Here is a 6,687-nt window from a genome sequence, read left to right on the forward strand (position 1 = left end):
TTCCTTCTATCTCTCCTCCTGCTTTGCCGGCCGTGTGGGACTGATGATGGCTGCTGTGTCTCTCTCCACCCGCATGGTTGGTTTGTCGGTTGAATTGTCTTTTATTTCTTCTCCGTTTACAATGGAGGTCCCTTTGGTCCTGAGGGGGGGGGGGCAACATTTAGTTGTCAATAAATTACCATTCACCTTCCTCTATATACATCCTAACATATAAGACACATTCATGATAACATACCTGTAGCTGACTGTAACAAACCAAATGATGCTTGTATCCTATAACATTGAAAGGGTTGGCAATGTAATGTACTATGTATTGATAACGTTAAGGTTGGTTTTCCAGTGCAAATTAATCAATCAATTGCCTTGGTCAATACACAGGCACACAACTGCAACCAGTTTATTCAAATCAGATGTTCTTCTGTTTCTGTTTTCTGTTAGCCTACTTGATCTAAAACTGATTAGCCTATTATAGATGCAGCCTAATTATGTACTGTAGATGAGTGATGTCTGTATTTACTGTTAAATAATGAACCACTGTCTCTGTCTGTCGCTAGGTAAAACATGATTTACAACAGTCAACACCCCCCCCCACCCACCCACTCACCCATACATCCACCCATCCCTTAGTTCATCCCTCCTTCCACCCATCCATCTGCTGACAGCGCCTTTCAAACAGCACCCCCCCACACACACACACAGCCTATGTCTGCATCTGTCATTTGAAGAGAGAGAGACAGAAAGAAAGACAGAGAGAGAGACACACAGAGAAGAGAGAGAGAGAGAGAGAGAGAGAGAGAGAGAGAGAGAGAGAGAGAGAGAGGGGGGGAGAGAGAGGGGGAGAGAGAGGAGGGGGAGACACGTACCCATAATGAATGCGGTGTGTTTGTTGCTATGGTCGGGAAGATATTTGTCGCCGGTGTGTGTGTGTGTGTGTGTGTGTGTGTGTGTGTGTGTGTGTGTGTGTGTGTGTGTGTGTGTGTGTGTGTGTGTGTGTGTGTGTGTGTGTGTGTGTGTGTGTGTGTGTGTGTGTGTGTGTGTGTGTGTGTGTGTGTGTGTGTGTGTGTGTGTGTCTCGTGGGCCGGGTGGGTAGGTCGGCGGTATCCCCGTCGATAGCGTCACGCGCCGGCCGGTCCTTCCTTCCCGTTGTGTGGTGGGTGTTGCTGCTGCAGCACGAGGACGAGGAGAGGAGACAATACGAGGAGAGGAGACAATACGCAGGACACGCCACCGCGGTTCCTCCGTGACTGACAGACTGACTGACCGGACACTCACGTAACGACGCTACAGCGAGGCGCCAGACAGCATGGCCGCTGCGGAGAGAGAGAGAGAGAGAGAGAGAGAGCAAGAGACACACCGCGCACAGACCACAGCACTGACGGCAGCCTGCCTACTGTCTGCCGCGCGCTGCTCCATCTCGCTCTCGCTCTCTCTCTCTCTCTCTCTCTCTCTCTCTCTCTCTCTCTCTCTCTCTCTGTGTGACAGCTCCTCCAGCAGGTGAATGATGGAGCACAAAGAGGGACAGCTCCACACCACCTTATAATAATAATATTATTCATATACTAGCTCTGGTCCATCTAGCTATGGACCAGAGCTAGTACTACTACTACTAGATTAGATTAGATTAGATTAGATTAGATTAGATTAGATGTCTTTATTGTCCACAAGGGATAATTGTTTTGCTCAGGTCAATGCACACATTCAAGACAAGACAATACATACATATACACCACAATTAAAACACCTAGCAAAGTACTTCAATTCTATAAAAGATAAAATTCTAAATTTAAAGCCTACCACCACCACTAGTCCTACCACTACGCTGTGCATACGCTGTGGGCCTAGTCTACTGCAACTGATTACAACTATTAGGCCTATTACCACTATTATTACTGCTAATTACTACTGCTATTACTATGAATTAGCCCATTACCACTATTATTAGAACTACGTACAAAAACGAAATACTAATACTACCACTATTAATACCACTACTAATAGGCCTATACTAGTTATTAATAATAATTCTGCTATTATTACAACATAATCAGCCTACTACTACTACTACCACCACCATTATTAGGCTACTATTATCCTACTATTTCTATTACAACTTCTAATAACCTATAAAACTCACTGGTACCTAGTGATGTAGCCTACCTTGTACAATAGGCTTGTAAGTAGCCTATATTACTGCTAATTACTATAATTACAAGGAATGGATTTATAAAATATTTTCAAAACCAAACAATCATCCATAGCCTAAATTACCATTATGCCTGCATTCATAAATAATGTCTACCATTGTGTGTCAGGTTTAAATATTTGATGATGTTGTCAGAATGTAGCTAGGGGGCGTGGCCATCCTGACTGACAGCTGTCATGTCAGCTGTTAACCAGGGTTTAAGACCATTAAGGTGTGGTCTGGACGTCTGTGTGTGTGTGTGTGTGTGTGTGTGTGTGTGTGTGTGTGTGTGTGTGCGTGTGTGCGTGCGTGCGTGCGTGCGTGCGTGCGTGCGTGCGTGCGTGCGTGCGTGCGTGTGTTGCTTCTGCAGTTTTCCAGTATTCCAAGTGGGGAAAACACATTTTTATTTTATTTTCATCAATGCAGGTTAAACAAGCAGATAATGCACACATTTCTTCTCATGAACATGTTATACATAAACAATACAGTATTATGGTGTTATTATGCTCTGTAATGTGAAGCACTTTGGTTCGACCTTGTACGATGTAAATGTGCTATACAAATAAAGTTTGATTTGATTTGATTAACATGGAATAGGTTAGGTGTGCTCACACCTGCGATCATGATCTGTTGTAATGTAAAGGTTATTTTAATCAAGGGGTTCTCAAACATTTTCATGTCAGCGGCCTCCATAAGAGAAGATATGCCTTAAAACAGTTTAAAATTCCTCCAAATTATTTACACATTTTCAAGATTTTTGAAAATGCTTTGAAAGTAGCAGATCTACAAGCTCACAATGCGTCACCGTTCGTCACATTGTAAGCTTATAGATTAGAATAGAATAGAATAGGGTTAAAGTGGTTAAACTGATTTTGATTCTATATTAAGAAATTAGATATACATTTTATCAGACAAACCCCCTTCCTATACAAACCCATTGTAACTTCAAACTCCATCTTAACCATGATAGATTCATCGAAAACACACATCCTTGGTTCTGGTGACTGATATTGTCCTTCTAATACGTGAACGGGCTTGTCTTTTCAATCACTTGTTTCAAATATTTTATTTCTTTATTTTATTTTTGTCATTTTCCAAATAAACTATAAAACAATTAAAAACATTATTGAAAAAATACAGCCCCCTCACACATTAGAAGGCCAATATCAGTCATCAGAACCAAGGATGTGTGTTTTTAATTAATTTAGAGTCTAACATGGTTAAAATGGAGTTTGAAGTCACAATGGGTTCATATCGGAAGGAAGGGGGTCTGATAAAATGAATATCAAATATCTAAACACTGAATTAAGCAACTTAAAAACTGGGGCGGAAGATTGGGAGTGAGTCTGCAGTCTGGAGCCAATGGAGGGAGCTGAGAGGGGGGGAGACATGTGAAAATTGTGGTTGGTTGAAGATCAAGCGTGCTGCGGCATTCTGGATCATTTGGAGGGGCTTAAGTGCACATGCCGGGAGGCCAGTAGCTAGTAAATAGTAAATTTGGAGTACATCTGCTTTGTTTGGAGGTGGTCTCCTAGCCTGGCATTAACCAGACTGATAACGTGGATTCACTCTCGCGTTCATCCCCGGTATCAGTCTGTACTTCGGCCCATAGGGAGCGAGTATGAGAAATCAGAAAATGATTTTGATGCTTTTCACTGTTGAGAGGACAGCAGTCCTTGATTCATTCCACTGATTGGCTCGATCATTTTCTGATTTCTCATACTCGCTCCCTATGGGCCGAAGTCCAGACTGATACCGGGCAGGAACGTGGGAGTGAATCCACGTTATCAGTCTGGCCAATTCCAGGCTAGTGGTCTCGATCTTCCTTCTCTTCTATTGAAAAAATGTTTTAGTCCCTGGTGTCAGGTAGGACACACAAGAATCACTGAATCACATTGTGATGTGGTGGGCAAATGAAAAGGTATAGATTTGAACATGAAGTAGTAGTATAAACAGGAATGGAAATCTAAACATTATGTACTGTAGCATCGAAACCAATGAACTACACATGGAAGAGCAATATAAAATATAGGTATGTACTAGGGATGTATATACTATATCAGGGGTGGGCAACTTTGATGGTGGAGATGGCCACTATATTTCCACACTCAATCCAGAGGGCCACATCACATACTCTCGGGCAGACACCTCTTATCTCTGTATTCTAACTTTTTTTCCAATGTCACACAAAAGTAGCAAAAATAGACGATCTACAAGCTCCACGACGCGTTTTGAGCTTGTAGATCTGCTATTTTTGCTATTTTTGAATTGGAATCCAGATCTTGTTTTTCCTATTTTTGAATTGAAATCCTGAAAAGTTTTTTTTTTTTGCATTTAGTTATACTTATGTTAACTTTATTAACTTAAATACAAATATATTGGACACAAAAAAGACAATAGAATTTTAATACTAGTCATTAAGCTACTAATATAGACTGAAGTAATTAAAGCGGGTCATGTTTGCATGTTTGGAATTGTAACAGCTGAAGTCAATAATATATCAGTATTCCGATATTAACCTGTGGGCCGCATTAAGTGAAGGTGGGGGTCGCATGTGGCCCCTGGGCCGCCAGTTGCCCATGTATGTACTAGATGATCTGGTCGTCAAAGTCAGAAGTGGCTGACCGACATTGACTATGCGGATGACATTGCACTGATAGCTGAACACATGTCCTCTGCTCAAGAGCTTTTAACATCACTAGAAGTGTCAGCAGCCAAAGTTGGCCTATTGCTGAACGCCAAAAAGACAGAATGCCTGCTTCTGAATGAAGACTCTGATCATCCAACCATCTGCTCCATAAACAGCAGTGAAATCAATGAAAATGAGGAATTCAAATACTTTGGATCCTATGTAGTCAGTAGCAGAAATTACTTCCTGACAAGGAAAGGACATGCCTGGAGTGCTTGCAATAAGCTACATCTTATATGGCAGTCAAACATCTCAAGAGCTACCAAGATCAACCTGTTCAAAGCCTGTGTGGAAAGTATCCTTCTGTATGGTGCATGGACAATGAATAAGGAGCTTCGGGGGCGTCTTGACGGAACATACACAAGACTTCTCATGCGTGTCCAAAAACTTTCATGAGGAACCATCCCACTAACGCTCAGATTTATGGAGGTCTTCCATCTCAGTAGTTGTGGCACAAAGAAGACTCCGCTTTGCTGGACATTGCCACAGAGCAAAAGACCAGGTAATTTTGGATATTCTTCTGTGGAGACTACCCTGCCCATCAAGAGGAACCAGCCCTGCTGGCTGTAGTGTAGCCTACACATTGCTTGAGCGAGTACCGCAAGCAACAGCGCAAGCTGTGAGTGCAAGCCACATACTGTAAGTGTTTGGTTCAGGGAGCCCAGCCAAACTGAACTGACATCAGTACTTAATACTTAATGGATTTGGGCCCTCACGCCTGGAACACATTAATTTACATGAGCGCTGAATAGAATAATCTGATAAGATGTTCTGCTTTTTCTACATGATGAAAACTGTTTCTGACATGCACAAACAAAGCAACAGTTTTATCAGAATACTGTGCAGATATGCTTTTAAATGCATGGGAGGAGTCAAACATGACCGCAAGTGCCAGATTAAAACATCACTGAAAATGTGTACCATAGAGCCCATAGACTTCAGCTCTGATAAGACGGAGCACACATAGTTTTTCTACTTGTAAAACAGTATAACTATAGTAACTATGGCTTTGCAGCTCAATTGAGGCGTTCGAACATCAAGCAGACGCAAATAGCGTGAGGAACTGGGTTTCTGCACACCCTTTCAGTGCACGTGAAGTTGCGTAAACCATGAACCAAGCCTTAGGTTAGCTCACACAGGGTCACAGAGGACTGTGGTAGAAGCTCAACCCCAACATAGAGTGACTTGGCAAATTTATTCTTGCACTTGAAGTTATGCAGGCGTGTCCTCTTGTCAGAGGACACTCTGTAGAAGGACAAAGTGCCAGCTGACCAGTCCAGATACACTCCAACACGACTGGAATGGGACCACTTAGAGGATATGGCGACTTTCTTGTTGTCATGTGAAGCAAAACAGCCCTGCTTAGAAGACATCACACTCCAGGACTTCTTGTTGGAACCCAGTGTGCAAGCATTCTTATTTCCTTTCCTGCTGATTTCTGCATATGTTACGCCAATGTTAAATGGTTCAGAGACCTCTGCCTCCCAGTAGCAGCGTTCCCTCAGCTCCTCTCCGCACAGAACCTGGCAGACAGACTGGAATCTGGAATCTGGATGATCAGAATGATCAGGGTACGACTGCTCCTCTTTCACCCAGGTCACCTTTCTGTTGCCCTCAGACAAAAGAAGATTTCTATGTGCCGTGCTTGGATCAAAGGTAAGCTCACAGGCATCTGAAAATACAAAGCATTTTTCTGTCCATCCTAAGTTAGAACTGATGGAATGAGATCCTACATATTCTGTTCCCCGTTACGAAATAAATTACAACTGCAAAGTCTGATTCACCAGATTTATTCTACTGATCATGTAAGGTCCCA

This window comes from Gymnoscopelus microlampas, assembly GCF_963454915.1.
Source record: "Gymnoscopelus microlampas genome assembly, contig: SCAFFOLD_73, whole genome shotgun sequence".
In the NCBI taxonomy this organism is placed as follows: Eukaryota; Metazoa; Chordata; class Actinopteri; order Myctophiformes; family Myctophidae; genus Gymnoscopelus; species Gymnoscopelus microlampas.